This window comes from Scyliorhinus canicula, chromosome 5 (assembly GCF_902713615.1).
Source record: "Scyliorhinus canicula chromosome 5, sScyCan1.1, whole genome shotgun sequence".
NCBI lineage: Eukaryota > Metazoa > Chordata > Chondrichthyes > Carcharhiniformes > Scyliorhinidae > Scyliorhinus > Scyliorhinus canicula.
In genome coordinates, this window is record NC_052150.1 from 212079803 (window position 1) to 212101812 (window position 22010).

At 47.3% G+C, this 22010-nt stretch overlaps 1 protein-coding gene across 6 annotated transcripts in view; it reads right to left on the reverse strand.

Moving 5' to 3' along the window:
• galnt11 (UDP-N-acetyl-alpha-D-galactosamine:polypeptide N-acetylgalactosaminyltransferase 11 (GalNAc-T11)) overlaps nt 1-22010 on the reverse strand; it is a 246718-nt gene that overhangs the window by 99989 nt on the left and 124719 nt on the right. For 4 of the 6 annotated variants that reach the window (XM_038798428.1, XM_038798430.1, XM_038798431.1 and 1 more), the window contains one exon: nt 4349-4477. The exons of 1 other annotated variant lie outside the window; for it this stretch is intronic. The gene's annotated coding sequence lies outside the window, so the exon portion shown is untranslated. Of the gene's footprint in view, nt 1-3076; nt 3136-4348; nt 4478-22010 lie in introns of those variants that run through there. One more of the 6 variants, XM_038798433.1, reaches the window with a different exon arrangement.

A 22010-nucleotide genomic window follows, 5' to 3' on the forward strand; every position in this document is an offset into this window, starting at 1 on the left:
TCACTTGCTTTGTCATTCAATGTTACCATTATGCTAAGGACTTCAGTTGACAATTTAAGTTCTTGCTGAATCCCTTGAAAAAAATCAAGAGGTTTGTCCTCGAACTCGCCATGCTTAGTCCTCAAATGTCTTTGACGATTTGAGGGTTTTAAACTTTCATTTGCCAGTACTTCCCTGCATACAGCATGCATGGGCTTTGCATCCTGATTTGCATTGGCTCAATTAAAGCCATACCTCAAGAAATCATCTTTCTATTGCTTTGTTCCTGATTTCAGTTTCTTCTTAATTGTTTGTTCACTAGAGGCCCTGGAGCTCACACCAGCACTGCTTTGTCCTGTCATGGACTCCTGAAAAGCTCTCTCCAGCATATTTAATTGTGAGATCCTGGTCTGTTTGTGTCTCTGGCCCTCTCTTCCTTATTACGAAATATTCAATCTTCAGTTCTTCACACAGTCCTGTTGCTTGTTTGCTGGCAGCTACAAAATGGAGGAATCTCTCCTCCATGATTTTGTGCCCAAAGCACCAACGTCAGAGCACTTGGCATCAGTGGTACGTGTCAGGCGCATGGCCTTCTCTCTGCCACTGCCTCTGGCAGAAAGACCCATCGTTCATATTTTTCCAAGTTTATGACTTTTTACTACTGAAAATGAGAACAATTTCAATTGAACATGTGCCTTCTTGCAATTAGACACATACTTTGTTTCAAATGTAGTCCCATTTAGAAATTTAAACAAGTATAGAAAAAAGTACAATCTTGTTTTTACTTTAGAAACTATGACTTTAGACGAGATGAAGTAACTTGTCAAACACATACAATGTCAAATATTTCTTCCTGGTTCTACTGCATTGCATCATCCAAACATTCAAGTCATCTCCTTCTCCATTCTCACCAAAAGCACTTTCCAGAGATTGGCGACATAAAGTAGGTTTCTTGCAATGTTCACATGTGTTAGCCATATTGACTGGCCTCGTTTGCTCGGTATTCCTCGACGACAAACCTGGCCTGGCTTCCCTCTCAGTGCCCAGTATTCGCATCCACCCCAGTCACAGACCACTTCTCGATCAGTACTTCACGTCATGGGAGTGCAAGCGGACGTTGTGCCAACCTTTGAACAGCTTGATCACGGAGTCGCAGGTCGCATAGTGACAATCGGTGGCGGGGCTCGAGCCAAGCAGCACCCAGAGTACGAACACCAGAGCTGAGCTCCAAGCTGACGCCACCACTGTTAGCGTCGTGCACCCACGTACACGTCAACCTCTGTCCCCAATCCTGCACTTGGGAAGTGGCCAGCACACAGCCCCCTCAAACGGCGCAACCAATCGTGCCTGCCCATAGCCATTGGGGACTTCTTCCTGCAATCGGGAACGATGTAACCAATCGCTCCGCGACTCTCCTGACACCAGCCTATGGGTCACAAACCCTGAGTTTGAAAAACACTGCTCTATCCCAAGGGACTTTAGAAGCTCAGCCATTGAAAATGTTCAAGACAGAAATCGATGGATTTCTGGAGACCAATGACGTCAAGAGATAGTGCAGGATAAGTGCCACTGCGGTACATGATCAACCATGATCAAATTGAATGGTGGCATAGGTTCGATGGGCTGAATGGCCTACTCCTGTTCCTCCTATAAAATGAATGGATTAAATCAAAGCACTGCAGTAGTGCCACATCCAATCATGAATGGTGTTGGCAGTTAAACAACTAACTGCAGAGGGAGGCTCCCCAAATATCGACATCCAGGTACAACTCTGCAAAGTCAACCGAGATGCCAAGAGTGAATATCAGACCAAGCTAGAGTCACAGACCAGCATTACAGACTCTCGGCAGTTGTGGCAAGGCCTAAACAAACCGATTTGGGTACAAACCGAAGCCGAGCAGTATCTCCAGCAGCATCGCACCCCTCCCGATGAACTCAATGCATTCTATGCTTGGTTCTAACAGGAAACCAACAATCCGCTGTCGGGTGCCCCAACAGCCCATAACACACCCATACCCGGGGCAGCATGTGGCGCAGTGGATAGCACTGGGACTGCGGCGCTGAGGACCCCGGATTGAATCCCAGCCCTGGGTCACTGTCCGTGTGGAGTTTGCACATTCTCCCCATGTCTGCGTGGGTTTCACCCCCACAACCCAAAGATGTGCAGGTTAGGTGGGTTGGCCACGCTAAATTGCCCCTTAATCGGAAAAAAAAATTGGGTACTCTAAATTTATTTTTAAAAAACACACCCATACCCACCATCATAGCTTCCGAAGTCAGATCGGCCTTCTTGAAAGTGAACCTCGGAAGGCGACGTGTCCTGCGCGGACCAGCTGGCAGATGTGTTCGCGGACATCTTTAACCCGTCCCTACCCCGCTCCGAGGTCTCCACCTCCTTCAAGAAGACCACCATCATACCGATGCCAAAGAAAAACCAGGCAACGTGCCTCAATGACTACCATCCGGTGGCCTGGGCTTCAGTCCCAATAAAGTGCTTTGAGAAGTTGGTCATGAAGCACATCACCTCCATACTCCCAGAACACCTTGACCCACTGCAATTCGCATACCGCCACAACTGGTCCACAGCAGACGCAATCTCCCTGGCCCTACACTCATCCCAAGAGCATCTCGACAACAATGACTCCTACATCAGACTCCTATTTATTGACTACAACTCTACCTTCAACACCATAATCCCAGCCAAGCTCATATCAAAGCTCCAAAACCTAGGACTTGGCTCCTCACTCTGCAACTGGATCCTCAACTTTCTGACCCACAGACCACAATCAGTAAGAATAAACCACAACACCGCCTCCATAATAGTCCTCAATACCGGGGCCCCGCAAGGCTGCGTACTTAACCCCCGACTATACTCCCTGTACACACACGACTGCATGGCATAATTTGGTTCGAACTCCATCTACAAGTTTGCTGACGATACGACCATTGTGGGCCGGATCTCAAATAACGACGAGTCAGAATACAGGAGGGAGATAGAGAACCTAGTGGAGTGGTGCAGCGACAACAATCTATCCCTCAATCCCAGCAAAACTAAAGAGCTGGTCATTGACTTCAGGAAGCAAAGTATTGTACACACCCTTGTCAGCATCAACGGGACCGAGGTGGAGATGCTTAGCAGCGTCAAATTCCTTGGGGTACACATCTCCAAAAATCTGTCCTGGTCTACCCACGTCGACACTATCACCAAGAAGTGCAACAGCGCCTATACTTCCTCAGGAAACTAAAGAAATTTAGCTTGTCCACAGTATCTCTTACCAACTTTTACATACTTTACCATACAAAGGAACAGGAAAGAGTAGGGAACAGGGAGTTCTTTGCAATTGATACATTTAGTATTCAGAGTGTTGTGAGCCAGGAAGCAGGCTAGACGCAGATAAGATGTTGAACAGTGAGAGAGAGAGGCAGCCAACCTCAGGAAACAGCTCAGCTAGAGATGAAGTGCTGAAGGCAAAAGCCAGTTTGTGCAAAAGATATTTTTCTTCACTGAACTGAAGACCATTCCCAAGTCCTGGTCATGTAGGTCGTAAGGTGTGGTAGTCGCTGGCTAGGCTTAACCAATAGATTAATGGTTGTTGTTTGAGAAACAGAAGGGCCTCAGTAGAGTTTAGGTTTACGGGGGAAATAGAAGTTTTTGGGTTTCCAGTCTTTGACGGACTAAGTGCTCACTGTTAATGTGCCCAAGTATAGGATTGTTGTTTGTAGTATTTCATTATCTTTCTTTGACTTTAAAAATACCTTAATTGTTGTTTAATGATAGAGAGGTTTGAGTTTTCACTGTTCCAGCAGACGTTTCTCACCAATATCCAAAAGTAAATACACCACACAAAACCAGTGTTTCAGGTTGGAGCGCTCTCACACATAATATCAGCGAGGTTTCGTAACAAATATCGGGCCCTGCACTTGTTCCTACTCTCTATGTTTCTATGTTCTCACAATGCACGGACTGCAGCAGTTTAAGAATGCACCTCATCACCAGCTTCTCAAGGACAATTAGGGATGGGCAATAAATCTGACCTAGCCATCAATGCCCACATCCCATAAACTTCCACTAAAACATGTTTCTGCCTGTAAGAAGCACAAAGGGAACTCAATTTTGCTGTTGATCCCCTCATCAACTGATGAATCCATGTTTGGAAATCCTGCAGCAGGATTTGTGCTGAGTATTTGTTAAATATCGTAAATAATAAAAACACCCAAGAAAATTGACAGAACAAAAACCTCCCGAGGTATTCACAGCTCCCTTCATGAGGACGACAACCACAAAGAGTAAAGTTAGTACATAGTTTATCAGCACTGCCCTTGGTCACTGTGGCCAATGCAAAGCTAATCATAATCACAAGATACTTACCGATAATGTTGGCCATTGGGTAATCTTGGGCCCTCCAGTTCCCCCTATGGTAGCATCCAATGTCTCTTAAATTATTCCAGGTTATTCACTACTCAAGTCACGGAGTCCAGACCATGTGTTCATCATTTCCTGAGTGAAGAACACCATGCTGTCAGTCTTAAATGCGCCTTTTATTATTTTGAATCTGTACCATCTGGCCTTATTATTTGTGATTTGCCAGATTTTAATCCTGATCGCACTTTTATACACCTCTTTTAAGATCACCTCTTAAATGGTTTTATCTATGACTACCCAAGAAGCGGCATTAAAACTTTATATACTTCTGTGCTTTAGACAAATTGGATTAAAAGCTAATCAGTTAATACACTCACAATATCAACAGTTTTTTATTCTGAATATTAAATAACTGTTATGCTGTCAATTGCAGCTAAATGCTGATGTTGAGTTTCTAGGTCTAGATGCCAGTCTTATGGTGCAGTGGTAGCACCCCTGGAAACTCTGGGTTCAAGTCCCACTCCAGGCTCCAGGACATGAAGGCCAAGGAACGGCCAAAATTTTGAGTATCCACATGTAAATCCTTCGTAACGCTAATGGCAGGCTGGAAGAGCAGGAGGGATTCCTGGTCAACCACGTGATGGAAATAAATTGGAGTCTCTTCCATCACTATCCATAGCCTAGGCCTACAACACACATGTGAAAGTGTATGTGGCCACAACTCGGACACGTTGGGGGTGGGGAACCAGTTTGCTGGATAGCCTGCATTGATCAGGTGGTGCCATCAACACGAGGCTTGAGCGGGCTGGAGTGGATTCGGGGCGTACCTCCTTGCCTAACCCATGGTCAGAGAACTGAAGAAGTTGTTTCAGGTCCACAGTTGCTGGTTACTCAAGCCCTCTGGGGCAAAAGGTGGATAGTAGAGATTTTCAGATTATAAGCAAAAGATTTCAACCAGCAATCTTTTCAAAGATTAAGAAACTCTTTGAAAAATTCCATCAAAAGGTTTATCATAGCCGGCAGTCAAAGAAAACCACATGCATTTTCTAGAGTTTTCAAATGCCGGGGGGCGGACTTCACAGGGGTGAATTTCCTTGAAGCTTTTCCTGTTCTGATGCAGAAACGTTGGGAGACCCAGTCTGTGAAACCAATATTTCTGCGAACTATACAGCAGCATAGTGGGTAGAGCCATGAGGAAATTCATCCATGATTCTCAGTAGAACCAAACAAAATACTTGGAAATACTTATAATCATACAGCTGGAAGGAGGCCATGTTGTCTACTGTGCCTGTGGCAACTCTTTTAAAGAGCTCAGAGATTGGTCCCAATCCTCACCCGCCCTTTCCCCATTGCCTTCCAAATTCTTTGTTTGATAGCGAACTGTCCAATTCCATTACTACTGAATCTCCTTCCATCACCCTCCAGACAATGCATTCCTGATCTTGCTGCATTAAAGAAATTCTCTTCAACTCGCCTCAGGTTCCTTTGCCAACTACCTTAAACCTGTGTCGTGTGGTTCGTGACCCTCCTTCCAGTGGGAAAAGTTCCTCCTTATTCATTATGCCATAACTCGTCATAATTCTGAACATTTCTATTAAATCTCCCCTTGAACTCCTCTGTTCTTAAGGAGAACAATCTTTCCTCTCACTTAAGTCCCTTGTGTACTATTCTTCTCAGTCCAGCTGCCGAAAGATTCTGCAAGCCAAAGATAAATGCAAATTCTTGTTAACATTTAATTTCATATTTATTACACTGACGGTTCCTGCTTCTCATCATTACCAGTTAAATGTAGAATCATTAAAAATAATGCATGATGATTGAGGTTAATTTAGGTAATATGGATGCCAACTGTGCTCTGCCTGGAAACAAATTGCCCGACAACTGTTTGGGATTAGTGATGGTTTCTTTAATCAAATCTCTGCTTATTCAGGTTAATGCCACGTGAAAGACATCAGAGTCCAAATTTACATCTGGGTGCAGAGGCATATTTCCGTGTGCGAATATCCGCACTTTGATTTTTTTTGGGGGGGGAAGCAATCCAATTTTCCTCCACAGTCCTGATCCTGTGGCATTTTCCTCTGGTTTTTCCTGCGGGTCAGGAATGCCTAGAATCCAGAATCTGCCCATGTTGAGGACCTGTTCCCCATTTTAAATGGGAGACACAAATCTGATTTCTTCCCACACATCACCTTCGTCTGGCGGCATGGGGTTGTGAAAATCCGCTAAAAGTGCACCAAGTTTGAGAGTTTGTGATGAAAATGGAAAGTCTGCTTAGGGGTCGGGCACATTCTGAAAGGTAAGCGTAAAGTGTTTAAATGTCACGATTAACTATTGGGTCGTAATGTAGATTGTAACTGCATTTTATTGCAATGGGGAGATAGATGGCGGCACAATGCTGATGTCTAGCAATCCAAATGTCCTCCAGATTCAACTGGAATGTTCAAGGTCAATTAGGGATTGGCAACAAGTGCTGGCCCTTGCCAATGACGCCCACATCCCATGAAAGAATTTTTAAAAATGCTTTTTATGCAGTGATCCATCCACGGCAGCACGGTAGCATTGTGGATAGCACAATCGCTTCACAGCTCCAGGGTCCCAGGTTCGATTCCGGCTTGGGTCACTGTCTGTGCGGAGTCTGCACACTCTCCCAGTGTGTGCGTGGATTTCCTCCGGGTGCTCCGGTTTCCTCCCACAGTCCAAAGATGTGCAAGTTAGGTGGATTGGACATGATAAATTGCCCTTAGTGTCCAAAATTGCCCTTAGTGTTGGGTGGGGTTACTGGGTTATGGGGATAGGGTGGAGGTGTTAACCTTGGGTAGGGTGCTCTTTCCAGGAGCCGGTGCAGACTCGATGGGCCGAATGGCCTCCTTCTGCACTGTAAATTCTATGAAATAAGGATCTATCTCCAGATCCTGTGAAGGTGCCAATATGGGTGCCTCAGTTCCCCTTTCTTCAAGATCAGCACATTACTGACTGACTCTCCTTTCAAGGTGGCCAGCGTTTGCATCATGACCAGAAGAGGCTCAGCCGTCTTGGTTGCACTTGGCAGAGGAGAGCACATTTGAATACTTGCATACAGTGGGATTGCCCCCCCCCCCCCCCCCCCCCCCCCCCCCGCTGCAGGATAAAGGGAAAGACGCAATGTTAAATAATAATTGACTAACTCAAGGGTATTACAAGCACTGGTGGTACATATAACTGCCAAGGACTATTGGAAGCAATGTCTCCTCTTTCAGGCAGTGGAATCCCCATTGGAGTAAAGAAGAAAGGTAACACTATTACTAATCACATACTGATTGTACCCAATCAATGAAAAGATGCAGTGAACAAAGCTGATCAAGTGCAGTTATGCATTTGTCGAGCAGTTAACTACAAGTTCCAATAGGTTATTACAATCCTGTGTAACAATTTACAGTATAAGAATGATGTACAGTCTGGCTGGACTGTTGAGATTGGTCAGTTTGTTGCTCGATTTACCTGATGGTGGGGTGGGGATGGCTGGATACACTCAGTACCCAAATGTCACAATTAAGATTTAAAATATCTAATGATCAAACTGTCATCCCACAAGGGCAGAAGAAGTTTTTCAGAACAACCTCACCAAATATAAAGTACTCTGCAAGGGAGAATGATGGGGTGTGGGGGTGGTTGGGGCAGAAAGGGAGCTTGAGGCAGGTAGCATAAAAAAGGGATAAAAGCAAATTACTGTGGATGCTGGATTCTGAAACAAAAGGGAAAATGCTGGAAAATCTCAGCAAGTCTGGCAGCATCTGTAGGGAGAGAAAAGAGCTAACGTTTCGAGTCAGATGACTCTTTGTCAAAGCTAACAGACAGGGAGAGTGGGAAATATTTATATTGTGGAGTGAGGATGAATGATGAGTCATAGCCACAGAAACCCAGGGAAACTGGGTGCTAATGGCCCAGATACCAAGGGTCATTAGCACCCAGTTTCCCTGGGTTTCCGTGGCTATGACTCATCTTTCATTCTCACTCCACAGTATAAATATTTCCCACTGTCCCTGTCTATTAGCTTTGACAAAGAGTCATCGGACTCGAAACGTTAGCTCTTTTCTCTCCCTACAGATGCTGCCAGACTTGCTGAGATTTTCCAGCATTTTCCCTTTCGTAGCATAAAAAAGAATGGGAATAGGCCATTTGGCCCCTTGAGTTTGTTCTTGCATTCAACAAGAGCATGGCTGATCTTCTACCTCAACAACATTTTCCTGTACTAGCCCCACATCCCTTGATATCTTTAATAACTTGAAGTCATTTCACGTCTGACATACTCAATGACCGAGTCTCCACAGCCCTCTGGGTAGAGAATTCCAAAGATTCGCTATCCTCTGATTGATGAAATTCCTCCTCATCTCAGTGCTAAATGGCCTAGCCCTTATTCTGAGACTGTGTCGCCTGGTTCTAGACCCACCCCTGCCATGCAACCAAGGGAAATCTGCTTCCTGCATCTACCCTACTGAGCCATTAAATAATTTATATGTTTCAATGAGATCACCTCTCATTCTTCTAAATGCTAAAAAATACAGGAGTCTCTACAATCTCTCCTATCAGGATAATTCCCCCATCCCAGGGATCAGTCTGGTGAACCTTGGCTGCACTCCCTCTATCCGCCTTTTGGTAAGAAAACCAAATCTGAACACAATACACCAAGGTTCTCTATAATTGCAGCAAGATCTTTTACTCCTGCACTCACATCCACTTGCAATAAAGGTCAACATGGCATTTATCTTCCTAATTGCTTGTAGCGTCTGCATGCTGGGTTTCAGTGACTTGTGAACAAGGACATCTGGGTCCATTTGGACATCAAAACTTGCCAATCTCTCACAATTTAAGAAATACTCTGCATTTCTAATTAACCTATCCAAGTGGATAACTTCATACTTCGCCACATTATATTTCACCTGCCCTGTTCTTGCCCACTCACTTTTCCTGTCTAAATCTCCAGGAAGCCTGTTTGTATCCTCCTCACTGCTCACATTCTCACCTAGTTCTGTGTCATCAGCAAACTTGGAAATACTATATTTGGTCCCCAAAATCTTAATCATTTAGATAGATTATGAACAATTGTAGCTCAAGCACTGATACTCGTGACATCCCACTAGTCACAGCCAGTCCACAAATGATCCATTTATTCCTACTCTCTGATTTCTGTCCACTAACCAATTCTCAAACCAGGCCAGTATGTTACTCACAATCCCATGTGTTTTAATTCTGCTCTTGTGTGAGACCTTATCAAAAACCTTGTGAAAATTCAAATACACCACATCCGTTGGTTCCCCTATATCTATGCTACAAGTAACATCCTCAAAAAACAGGTTTATCAAACATGATTTCCCTTTCATATGTTGAATCGGCCCAATCATATCATTATTTTCTAAGTCTCAAGTTGTCAGATCCTTCAGAATAGATTCCAGCACTTTCCCTACTATCAACGTCAGGATAATAGGTCTGCAATTCCCAGTTTTCTCTCTCCCTCCTTTCCTTTTTTTTTAAATAATTTTTATTGAAAGAGTTTTTCCATACAGACATTTACCCCTACTAATTTTTAAATTATTTACAACACAATCCCTCTAGGCAAATGTCCCTCCCTCGCCCGCCCTCTCGCGCGCACCAGTCCTCCCCCCCCAGGCAACCTTAACAAACAAGGCAGCCTACAGTTTCAGACATGAGCAGCGAGCAGACTTGCCCGCGTTACAGTCGTGCATGTCCCCCCACGACCCTTGCTGCCCCCTCCCTCCCTCCCTCCCTCCCCCCCCCTCCCTCCCTCCCTCCCTCCCCCCCCCTCCCTCCCTCCCCCCCCCCCTCCCCCCCCCTCCCTCCCTCCCTCCCCCCCCCTCCCTCCCCCCCCCCTCCCCCCCCCTCCCTCCCTCCCTCCCTCCCCCCCCCTCCCCCCCCCTCCCTCCCTCCCCCCCCCTCCCCCCCCCCTCCCTCCCTCCCTCCCCCCCCCCCCCCCCCCCCTCCCTCCCTCCCCTCCCCCCCCTCCCTCCCTCCCTCCCCCCCCTCCCTCCCTCCCCCCCCCCTCCCTCCCTCCCCCCCTCCCTCCCTCCCCCCTCCCTCCCTCCCCCCCTCCCCCCCTCCTCCCTCCCCCCCTCCCCCCCTCCTCCCTCCCTCCCCCCCTCCTCCCTCCCCCCCTCCCCCCCTCCTCCCTCCCTCCCCCCCTCCTCCCTCCCCCCCTCCCCCCCTCCTCCCTCCCTCCCCCCCCTCCCCCCCCCCCTCCTCCCTCCCTCCCTCCCCCCTCCTCCCCCCCTCCCCCCCTCCCCCCCCCCCTCCTCCCTCCCTCCCCCCCCCCCCTCCTCCCTCCCTCCCCCCCTCCCTCCCCCCCTCCCCCCCCCCCCCCCCCCCCCCCCCCCGGGTTGCTGCTGCCACGACCCCGAACGTCTATCTCTGATCTAAAAAGTCAAGGAAAGGTTGCCACCGCCTGGCGAATCCCTGTACCGACCCTCTCAGGGCAAATTTGATCCTTTCTAGCTGAATATAGCTAGCCATATCGTTAATCCAAGTTTCAACGCTTGGAGGCCTCGCGTCCTTCCATTGAATTAATATCCTTCGTCGAGCCACTAGGGACGCAAAGGCCAGTATTCCGGCCTCCCTAGCCTCCTGTACCCCCGGTTCTACCCCGACCCCAAAGATCGCAAGCCCCCATCCTGGTTTGACCCTGGACCCCACCACCTTCGACACCGTCCTTGCCACCCCCTTCCAGAACCCTTCCAGCACCGGACATGCCCAGAACATATGCACATGGTTCGCTGGGCTTCCCAGACATCTGACACACCTGTCCTCACCCCCAAAGAACCGGCTCATCCTTGTCCCCGTCATGTGAGCTCTATGCTCCCTCCTTTCTTAAATAGTCGGGTTACATTGCTGCCTTCCAATCTGTTCCAGAATATTTGCAATTTTAGAAGATGATCACTAATGCATCCACTATCTCCACAGCCACCTCTTTCAACACTCTGGGATGCAGATCATGCGAAGACAGACACAGAGTACTTGTTTTGTTTCTTTGCCATTTCCTTATGCCCCATGATAAATTCTCCTGTCCTTGCTTGTAATGGACCCATATTTGTATTTGATAATCTTTTCATGATTACATACCATCAAAGCATTTAGTCTGTTTTCATGTTTCTTACTAGCTCACTTACATATTCTATTTTCTCTATCTTTATCAGTTTCATGGTGTTCCTTTGCTAAATTCTAAAATGCTTCCAATCCTTAGGCTTACTAAAATAAATAAATATAAAAATGCTGGAAACACACAGCAGGTCTGACAGCATCTGCGGAGAGAGAAACAGAGTTAATGTATCGCGTCCGTATGGTTCTTCTTCAGGGATGAAGAGAGTAGAAATGCAATGGATTTTACCATGTTGAAGAAGGGATGGAACAGATGGAGCAAAATAGAAGGTCAGGGACAGCTGAGAGCTCAGGAGAGATTTGACAAATATGCGATGATGGACAGTGTTAAAGACTAAAGGAGGTGCTGATAATGATATAAAGATTATGGAATTTGTTAATAGCAGAACTAGGGTCAACAATCTGCTTTGCAACTTTTTAAATCTTCAGAGAGGGATCTTGCCCTGCTGCAGCAGCAGAGGCTACAAGGGAGAGAGCTGATTGGTGAGTAGTAGGCAAGGACTTCTATCACATATAGTTTGAAAGTTTTTTTTGTGGTTCACAGTTTGTACGGGCTATATTCGGTAGTAATGAGGATCAGGACAGAAGGGCCCTGGAGAATTGGATATAATCCGATATCATGCATCTTCCAAAGGTTTAATTTAAAGGGGTAAGTCATGGCAGGAGAGCTGAAAGCCATGATTTGCTCCTCATGCTCCATGTGGGGAGCCGGGAACATTTCCAGTGCCCGGGGCACATGTGTGCAGTAAGTGTTTCCAGCTGCAGCTCCTGGAAGCCTGGGTTTCAGAGGTGAAGCGGCGACTGTGGACACTGTAGAGTATTCGTGTGGCGGAGAGTAACGTGGATAGCACGTATAGAGAAGTGGTCACACCACAGGCTCAGATTCCATAGGAGGAAGGGAATGGATGACTTCCAGGCAAAGCAAGAGGGCGAAGCAGATAGTGCAGGATTCTCCTTTGGACATTCCCCTGCAAAACAGATATATCGCTTTGGATACAGTTGAGGCGAATGACCTCGCAGAGGAAAGCTGCAACAGCCAAATTTGTTGTACCACAGTTGGTTCTGCTGCAGAAGGGTGGAGTTAAAAAGTGTGGGAATGCAATAGTTAGATGGGATTCAATTGTACGGGAATAGATAGGTGTTTCTGTGGCCGGAAACGAGACTCCAGGATGGTATGTTGCCTCCCTGGTGCAGAGTCAATGATGTCTCAGAGCAGTTACAGGACATTCTGGAAGGGGAGGGTGATCAGCCAGTGGTCATGATATACATTGGTACAAACAACATAGATATAAAAGGGATTAGGTCTTAAAAGCAGAATATAGAGAGTTAGGAACAAAGTAGAGAAGGAGGACCTCAAAGGTTGTGATCTCAGGATTCTTATGGAAACATGGCTGCAGGTTGATCAGGGATGGGAACTGAAGATTATGGGGTATTCAGTAATTAGGAAGGACAGACAAAAAAGGAAAAGACAGTGGTTTTGCATTGCTGGTTAAAGTGGAAATTAACCCAAGAGGGAGGAAAGGTAATAGCTCCGACGATGTTGGATCTGTATGGGTAGAGCCGAGAAACACCAAGGAGCAAAAAACATTAGTGGGGGTTTTCATCTAGATGGAGAGTGATGTAGTTGCTTCTCTGAGACGAAGGTCCTGAATCTAAATAAAGGAAACTAGAATGATATGATGCACGAGTTGGCCATGACGGATTGGGAAACATTACTTAAAGGGATGATGGTGGATAGGCAACATCAAACATTCAAGGAGGGCATAGGCGAACTGCAACCATTGTTTATTCCTGTCTGGCGCAAAAGTAAAACGGAAAACGTGGTCAATCCATGGCTTACAAGGTGAATTAGAAATAGCATTAGATCCAAAGAAGAAGCATACAATTGACCAAGATAAACAGAACTGAGAATTGAAAGAAGTTTAAAATTAAGCAAAGGACGACCAAGGAATTGATTCAGAAGGGATAAACTTGCAGGGAACATAAAAACTGACTTTAAAAGTTTTTATCGGTATGTGAAGAGAATTCGTGAAGACAAACGTCTTACAGTCAGAAATAATGGGGAACAAAGAAGTGGCTGACCAACTATACATATACTTTGGTTCTGTCTTCACAAATGAGGACACATATAACACACCAGAAATGTTGGCGAACACAAGGTTTAGTGAGAGGGAGTAACTAAAGAAGATTAATATTAGTAGAGAAATTCTATTGGGGAAATAAATGGGTTTGAACCCCAATAAATCCCCAGGGACTGATAATCTACATCCCAAAGTACTTAAGGAAGTGGCCCTAGAAATAGTGGCTGCATTGGTGGTCATTTTCCAAGATTTTATAGACTCTGGAACAGTTCGTGCAAATTGAAGGATAACTAATGTTGCCCCACAATTTACAAAGGGAGGTAGAGAGAAAACAGGGAACTATAAACCAGTCAGCCTGACGTCAGAAGTGGGGGAAATTCTAGAATCCATTATCAAAGATTTTATAGCAGAGCACTTGGAAAACAGTGGCAGGACCTGTCAGAGTCAGCATGGATTTGTGAAGGGGAAATCATGCTTGACATATCTACTGGAATTCTTTGAGGAGTAGAGTTGATGAAGGGGAGCCAGTGGATATGGTTTATTTGGACTTTCAGAAGGCTTTCACATAAGACTTACACAAAGTCCCCACATAAAAAAATTAATGTGTAAAGTAAAAGCCAATGAGATGAGGGATAGAGTATTGAAATTGCAATGTGTTGCAGTGTTAATGTAAGCCTACTTGTGACACCAGTAAAGATTATTAGATGGGTAGAAAACTAGTTGGCAGACAGGAAACAAAGAGTAGGGATACATTGATCTTTTCCAAAATGGCAGGCAGTGACAAGTGGAGTAACGCAGGGATCGATGCTGGGACTCCAGTTATTCACAATATACATTAATGATTTAGAGGAGGGAACAAAATGCAATACCTCCAGATTTGCAGATAACACAAAGCTGGGTGGGAGGCTGAGTTGTGAGTAGGATGCAGAGATGCTTCAGTGTGATTTCACAGAATCACTGAAAAATAAAATGCAGAAAAGGCTTTTTGGCCCATCGAGACTGCACCGCCGCATGAAAAGCACCTGATCTGCCACGCCTAATCCCATCTGCCAGCACTTGTCCCATGGCCTTGAATGTTAAGAAGTGCAAGTGCTCATCCAGGTACTTTTTAAAGGATGTGAGCCAACCCGCCTCCCAGGCAGTGCATTCCAGGCCGTCACCACCCTCTGGGTAAATAAACTTTTTCCTCAAATCCCCCCGAACCTCCCGTCCCTCACTTTGAACTCATGTCCCCTCGTAACCGACCCTTTAACCAAGGGGGACAGCTGATCCATATCCACCCTGTCCATGTCCCTCATAATCGTGCACATCTCGGTCAGCCCGCCCCTCAGTCTTCTCTGTTCCAGTGAAAACAACCCAAACCTATCCAACCTCAGCACGGTAGCATAGTGGTTAGCATAGTTGCTTCACAGCTCCAGTGTCCCAGGTTCGATTCCCGGCTTGGGTCACTGTCTGTGTGGAGTCTGTACGTTCTCCCCGTGTGTGCTTGGGTTTCCTCCGTGTGCTCTGGTTTCCTCCCACAGTCCAAAGATGTGCAGGTTAGGTGGATTGACTATTCTAAATTGCCCTTAAGTGTCCAAAAAGGTTAGGTGCGGTTACTGGGTTACGGAGATAAAGGGGTTAGGGTGGAGGTGTGGGGCTTAAGTAGGGTGCTCTTTCCAAGGGCCAGTGCAGACCCGATGGGCTGAATGGCCTCCTTCTGCATTGTAAATTCTATGATCTATGATAACTTAAATGTTCCATTCCAGGCAACATCCTGGTGAAACGCCTCTGCACGTTGAACGGGAAAATTATTGGCAGATGCAGTATAATTTGGATAAATGTGAGGTTATCCACTTTTTGTAAGGGGGAAGGCAGATTATCTGAATGGCCATAAATTAGGAGAGGGGAATGTGCAAAGAGACCTGGGTGTCCTCATACACCAATCGTTGAAGGTGAGCAAGCAAGTGCAGTAGGCGGTAAAGAAGACAAATGGTATGTTGGCTTTCATAGTGAGAGGATTTGAGGACAGGAGCAGGAATGACCTGCTGCAATTATACAGGGCCTTGGAATATTGTGTGCAGTTTTGGTCTCCTTACCCGAGGAAGGATTTCTTGCTACAGAGGGAATCCATAGAAGGTTTACCAGACTGATTTCAGGGATGGCGGGACTGATGTATGAGGAGAGATTGAGTCGTTAGCATTATATTCCCTTGAGTTCAGAAGGATGAGGGGGGGGAATCTCATAGAAACCTAGAAAATTTGAACAGACAGGGTTGATGCAAGAAGGATGTTCTCTATCATGGGAGTGTCCAGAACCAGGGGTCACAGTCTGAGGGTACGCGGGAAACCATTAAGACTGAGATGAGAAGTTTATTCACCTGGACAGTGGTTAGCCTGTGGAATTCATTACCACAGAAAGCAGCTGTAGCCAAAATATCATATTGTTTCACCATGCAATTAGATATGACTCTTGGAGCAAAGGGGATCAAAGGATAATAATAATCTTTATTGTCACAAGTATGCTTACAATGAAGTTACTGTGAAAAGCCCCTAGTTTCCACATTCTGGTGCCTGTTCAGGTACATAGAGGGAGAATTCAGAATGTCCAAATTACCTAACAGCACGTCTTTCGGGACTTGTGGGAGGAAACCCACTCAAACACAGGGAGAACGTGCAGACTCCACACAGACAGTGACCCAAGCCAGGAATTGAACCTGGGACCCTGGAGCTGTGAAGCTACCCACTGTGCTACCGTGCCACCACACAGATATGGAGGGGAAGGCAGGATTAGGCTATTTAGTTTGACGATCAGCCATGATCATTATGAATAAAGAAGCAGGCTCCAAGGGTTGAAAGGCCTCCTCCTGTTCCTATTTTCTCTGTTACTGTGAAAGCAAAACATAAGAACAAGTTACCGATATCCCTGTGGGGGAATGGGCCAAGGAAAGAAAAATTGTAAAAAAGATCAAACTGGAGAACGTTCATGTTCTGAAGTTGTTGAACTCAATGTTAAGTCCAGAAGGTGGAAAGTGCCGAATCAAAAGGTGAAGATGTTCCTCCAGTCTGCCAGGAATTTTGCAGCAACCAAGGATAGAAATCAGAGTAAAATGATGAATTAAAATGGCAAGCGAGAGGAAGGTAGGGGTCCTGCTTGCGGACTGATAGAAGGTGTATGGGCAGCACGGTGGCACAGTGGGTAGCCCTGCTGCCTCACAGCACAAGGGAACTGGATTCAATTCCAACTTTGGGTGGCTGCATGGAGCTTGCACTTTCTCCTTGTGTCTGCTTGGGTTTCCTTCGGGTGCTCTGGTTTCCTCCCACAGTAGAAAATGTGGAGGTTAGGTGGATTGGCAATGCAAAAATTTCCCCTAAGTGTCCAACGGTTAGGTGGCGTTAAGGGGATAGGGCTGGGGATTGGGCTGAGGTGGTGTGCAATTTTGGAGGGTTGGTGGGGGCTTGATGGGCAGAATGGCCTCCTTCTGTACTGTAGGAATTTTATGATTCTATGTTCCGCAATCAGCCTGTGTTTAGTCTCCCCAACATAGATCAGACCACATTGTGAGCAGCAAAGCTTTGTTCTCCAAAGGAATGCAAATTTGTTGGAAACCAAAGATTGATTCTTTAAATGCTTGCCGTTGCTCATTAACTGTCACATCTTCTAATGTAGTTTCCCAATCTACCACAGGCAGTTTTACCCTCGTATCTTCATCGTTTCCTTAGTTTATGTAACATCACTTTCAAGCTTATGCCGTTCTAGAAAGCCATCTTGTATAGATTCCAGGAATTCACCCTCCACATTACGTAGATGGAAGCCTCCCCCCAAAAAAAACCCCGATTACTGTATTACCCCTCTTACAAGCACTTTTAATTAGAACAAAGAGTAAAGCAAAGCACAGCACAGGAACAGGTTCTTCGGCCCTCTAAGCCTCTGCCGATCACGATGCCCTAACTAAGGAACACCTGCCCTTACTTGAACCCTTTCCCTCTATTTCCTCCCTGTTCATGTATCCATCCAGATGCCTTAAATTTTGCTAATTGCCTGCTTCCATCACATCCGGTAACACAGTGGTTAGCACTGTTGCTTCACAGCTCCAGGGTCCCAGGCTCCCAGCTTGGGTCACTGTCTGTGTGGAGTCTGCACGTCGTTCCTGTGTCTGCGTGGCTTTCCTCCGGGTGCTCCGGTTTCCTCCCACAAATCTGAAAGAAGTGCTGTTAGGAAATTTGGACATTCTGAATTCTCCCTCTGTGTACCTGAACAGGCGCCGGAATGTGGTGACTCGGGGCTTTTCACAGTAACTTCATCGCATTGTTAATGTAAGCCTACTTGTGACAATAAAGATTATCATCTGGTAACGTGTTCCAGGCACCCATCACTCTCTGCGTGAAAACCTTACCCCGCAGCATCTCCCTTAAACTTTCCCCCTCTCACCTTGAATCTGTGCCCCCTTGTAATTGACACTTCCACCCTGTCTAAGCCTCTCATAATTTTGTGACCTCTATCAGGTCTCCCCTCAGCCTCCATCGTTCTAGTGAAAACAATTCTAGTTTATTCAACCTCTCCTCATAGCCAACACCCTCGAGACCAGGCAACATCCTGGTAAATCGTCTTTGCACTCTCTCCAAAGCTTCCACGTCCTTCTGATAATGCGGTGACCAGAACTGCACGCAATACTCCAAATATGGCCTAACCAAGGTTTTATATACCTGCAACATGGCTTCCCAAGCCCTGTACTCAATGGCCCGGCTGATGAATGCAAGCATGCCATATCCCTTCTTCATCACCTTGGCCACCTGAGATGCCACTTTTAGGGAACTATGGACCTGTACGTCCAGATCCCTCTGTATGTTATTGTTCCAAAAGATTCTGCCATTTACAGTATAATTCATACCTGGATTTCATCCTCCAAAATGCATCACCTCGCATTTGTCCGGATTAAAATCCATCTGCTACTTCTGTGCCCAAGTCTCCAATCTATCTATATCCTGTTGTATCCTCTGACAATCCTCAGCACCATCACCAATTCCACCACTCGAGCACTGTATTGAAGTCCCCCCCCATGATCAGGCCCCCTGCCTCCAGACCCGGAATGAGGCCCAACAGGCGCCTCATAAAACCCGCGTCATCCCAATTCGGGGCATACACATTCACCAGCACCACATTCTCTCCCTGCAGCCTACCCTTCACCATCACGTACCTACCCTCCTTATCTGCTACCACCTGCACCGCCACGAACGACACCCTCTTTCCCACCAAAATCGCCACCCCCCGGTTCTTTGCGTCCAAGCCTGAGTGGAACACCTGTCCCACCCACCCCCTTCTCAGGCGTACCTGGTCTACTACTCTCAAGTGAGTCTCCTGCAACATTGCTACATCAGCCTTCAGTCCCTTTAGGTGTGAAAAAACCCTTGATCTCTTGACCGGCCCATTCAGCCCCCTCACGTTCCAAGTAATCAACCGGGTCGCGGAGCGACCCGTCCCTTTCCCCTGTCTATTAGCCATGTCCTGTCCCCTGTTCGCCCCGGGTCGACCCTCCCCTTCTGACCCGTTCCCCATGGCGATGGCCCCTCCCCCTCTCTCCTCCCGTTCTTCCCTTCCCGTCCTCGGCCTTTCCAGCAGCAACCCGGTATCCCCCCCTAACCCCCTTCCCCCCCCCCCCCCCCGGCTAGGACCCCTCCTAGCCGCGGTGTATCCACCATCGTACTCCCGAGAGTCAGCTGGTTTTCGCTGACCCGACTGCCCCTGCCACACTCCGACTCCTCCCGATGTGGGGGGGGAGGGGCCTCCCCCCCCCCCTGCCATCCCTCTCTGACCCCGCTTCAGCGCGGGAAAAGCCGCCATTGCTGGCCACACCCCACTCTTCTCTCCTCCCCCTTCCTCCGTCCCGCGCGGGGGAAACAGGGGAAAGCCCGCGCTTTCGCCCGGCCACACCCTACCCCGCCATCTTCAATTCCACCCCCGTCCCCATCCAAGCCCATAAAAAAGCCCCCTTAAAACGAGAGGAAGAAAAAAGAGAAAAAGAAAACACGCATAACCAACGTGCACCCCCCCCGTCCCGCCTCCCCAACTTAACAATATAACAATATAAATAACAAATCTCAAATAAATACATAAATACATAACTATGCCTGCATAACTAAATAACTACCCAATAATAACGTATTTAACCATCACCCTCCATCGGACAGAACAGTAACCATAACCCTTAAAGAACAGATCAAAAAACAGTAAAAAAGCCCCCCCTACAACAACAATAATTAAGGGAAGTTGGCAACGGGAAGAGACACACAAAAAGGAACAAAGAAACCCCCCATAACACAAGTTTCAAAGAAACCAAACGATCCATCAACTTTAACCAAGTTCCGACCTGGCCTAAGAAAGACATGGGCCACTTGATCAGTCAAGGGTACTCGGGCGGCCTCGACCGCCGGCGTTCCCAAGTTCTAGTTCAGGTCCAGCTTTTCCTCCCGAACAAAAGTCCATGCCTCCTCTGGGGTCTCAAAGTAATGGTGCTGGTCCTTGTAGGTGACCCACAAACGCGCTGGCTGCAGCATTCCGAACTTGATCCTCTTTGCGTGCAGCACCGCCTTCGTCCGGTTAAACCGGGCCCGCCGCTTTGCCACCTCCGCACTCCAGTCCTGATATATCCGCACCGTCGAATTCTCCCATTTGCCGCTTTTCTCCCTCTTGGCCCACCTCAGCACTTTCTCCCGATCACAGAAACGCTGGAATCGCACCAGCACCGCCCTCGGGGGCTCGTTCGCCCTAGGCCGCCTAGCCATGACCTGATATGCTTCTTCCAGCTCCAGGGGCGATGGACCGGCCCCCTCTCCCATCAGGGAGCTCAGCATCTCCGCTACATATTTCGGGAGATCAGGCCCCTCCAGGCCTTCTGCTAGGCCCAGGATCCTCAAGTTCTTCCGCCTCATTCGAGTGTCCAGCTCCTCAAAGCGGCTCTGCCATTTCAGGTGGAGTGCCTCGTGCACCTCCACCTTTCCCACGAGGACCGTGGCCTCCTCCTCCCTTGCAGTCATCTCCTGCTGCAGCTCTCTTATCGACGCCTCTTGGGTCGCCTGGGCCCCCATCAGCCTTGTGGTCGTCGCGTTCATGGACTCTAAGAGTTCCACTTTCAGCTCCGTAAAACACCGGAGGAGAGCGGCCTGCTGCTCCTCCGCCCATTTTCTCCAATCTTCTAGTGCGCCACCGGCCGCCATTTTGGTCCTCTTCCCCCGCTTTTTTCGGGGAGCTGCTGCCGCTTTTTTTGTCGCCCCACTCCGAGTACCGACCATAAAGTTGGTCTCACTCTCCTCAGGGAGCCTTCCCCCACCGGGATTCGTCTTTACAGTACCGTCGGGGCCCTCCAATCGGCCCTTAAACACCTTTGTCGCAGGAGCTGCCAAATGTGCGACTTAGCTGGTCATAGCCGCAACCGGAAGTCCAATTCCACCACTCTAATCAGACCACCCAGATTTTCATCCAGATCATTTATATATACTACAAACAGAGGTCTAAGTACTGATCCCTACGGAACACCACGAGCTACAGATCACCCTTCCACCGCTACTCTCTGTCTTCTATAACCAAGCCAGTTTTGTATCCATCTAGCCAGCCCACCCCAAATTATATTAAATAATAATAATAATAATAGTTTATTGTCACAAGTAGGCTTCGATGAAGTTACTGTGAAAAGCCCCTTGTCGCCATATTCCGGCCCCTGTTCGGGGAGGCTGGTACGGGAATCGAACCGTGCTGCTGGCATTGTTCTACATTACAAGCCAGCTGTTTAGCCCACTGCACTAAACCATTCCATGTGTTTTTAGTTTTTGTACCAGCCTGCCATGTGGCACCTTGTCAATCGCCTTACCAAAGTCCAAAACTACATCCACAGTCCTTCCCTCATCAATTTCCTTTGTCACCTCTTCAAAAAACTCCCCACCACTGATGTCAGGCTCCCCGACCTATAATTTGCTGGATTGTCCCTGCTTCCTTTCTTAAACAAGGGAATGCCATTGGCTTCTCCAGTCCTCTGGAACCTCGCCTGTGGTCAAAGATGATGTGAAGACACCTGTTACGTCCCCAGCTATTTCTCCCCTTATCTCCCGTAGTAACCTGGGATAGATCCCGCCCGGCCCCGGGGACTTGTCTACCTTAGTGCTACACTCAACACTTTCTCCTTTGATTTTTGAATTTCTCAAGAGAGTTCACACACCTATCCGTGGCCTCAACATCCATCATGTCCTTCTCCGTGGTGAATGCCTATAGAAAGTACTCATTAAAGATTTCACCCTCTTCCTGTATAATTTCCTAATTTATATTATGACCTACATGACCATTGCTGTTTGGTGGCCTATAAACAATTCCCACCAATGTTTGCTGCCTCTTGCTGTTAATTAACTCCACCCAAACTGATTCTACATTTTGATCTTCCAATCTACAATCCTCGTTCGCTGATGTCCTGATCTCAT